Genomic DNA, 815 nt, shown 5'->3' with positions numbered 1-815 from the left:
TCAACCCCCAGCATCTCCATGTCCTTTTGCCTCCCCAGAGACCCCTCTCCGCTGGCTGTGGGGCTGCCACAGATCCCCAGAACAATCCTGGGGCTACCTCCTGGCTGTGTAGAAATTCCCACGGCTCTTTCCCTCCCTTGTCTGGCAAGAGGGGAGGTCTTTGCAGGGCAAGGGAGGTCTGTCTTTTCCTTTTCCACGTGGCTCTGGATGAACCTCGGTGCTGGGGAGAGCAGCTGGGGAGGAGGAGGGTGGCTGGTGCCCAAAAACACATCCGGGAGCAGGGCAATCGAGCCGGGGTGCACTGCTCCCCCAGGGATGTGGGAGGGAGGAAATCCACGATGGAGGAATCCACGCAGCAACCCGGGAAAATGTTGCCTCTCAGTACCTTTTTCCTCACCTCTCCCGGGTCTGCAAAACCCAGAGAACCCCGGGTGTGTCTGTGCCCCGCTGCTGCCATCACAGTCCCTGCCTGAGGCATTGCCGGGTCTTGAGCTTCTCTCCAGGGAGGACAAGGCGGGGGTCGGGATGGGGCTGGGAGTGCCCTCGCTACCAATGACCCTCCTCCCGGGAACCCCCACCCAAGTGCGGGCACCGCAGGACCAACACCGTGGGTGCCAGGGCTTTGGCTAAAAAGCCTGTCGCTGTGAGCAGGATTCGAACCTGCGCAGGGAATTCCCTATTGGATTTCGAGTCCAACGCCTTCACCCCTCGGCCATCACAGCCCCACTTCCCTCGGGGGGGTGAGAGGAGTGGCGCTGGGGGGCGTGGGGGAGACAGCAGCCCCCGGCCCGGCCACTCCCGCTGTCCCCTGTGTG

At 63.1% G+C, this 815-nt stretch overlaps 1 non-coding gene across 1 annotated transcript; it reads right to left on the bottom strand.

Moving 5' to 3' along the window:
- Window positions 1-639: 639 nt before the first annotated feature.
- Window positions 640-722, bottom strand: TRNAS-CGA. Its single transcript has one exon. It is a non-coding gene; the product is annotated as a tRNA-Ser (tRNA).
- Between the last annotated feature and the right edge of the window lie 93 nt (window positions 723-815).

Source organism: Neopelma chrysocephalum, unplaced genomic scaffold (assembly GCF_003984885.1).
Source record: "Neopelma chrysocephalum unplaced genomic scaffold, ASM398488v2 Primary Assembly neopelma1_96723, whole genome shotgun sequence".
Taxonomy (NCBI): Eukaryota; Metazoa; Chordata; class Aves; order Passeriformes; family Pipridae; genus Neopelma; species Neopelma chrysocephalum.
Note: the sequence above shows the minus strand (reverse complement) of the source record. Positions and strands in the feature narration are given on the sequence as shown.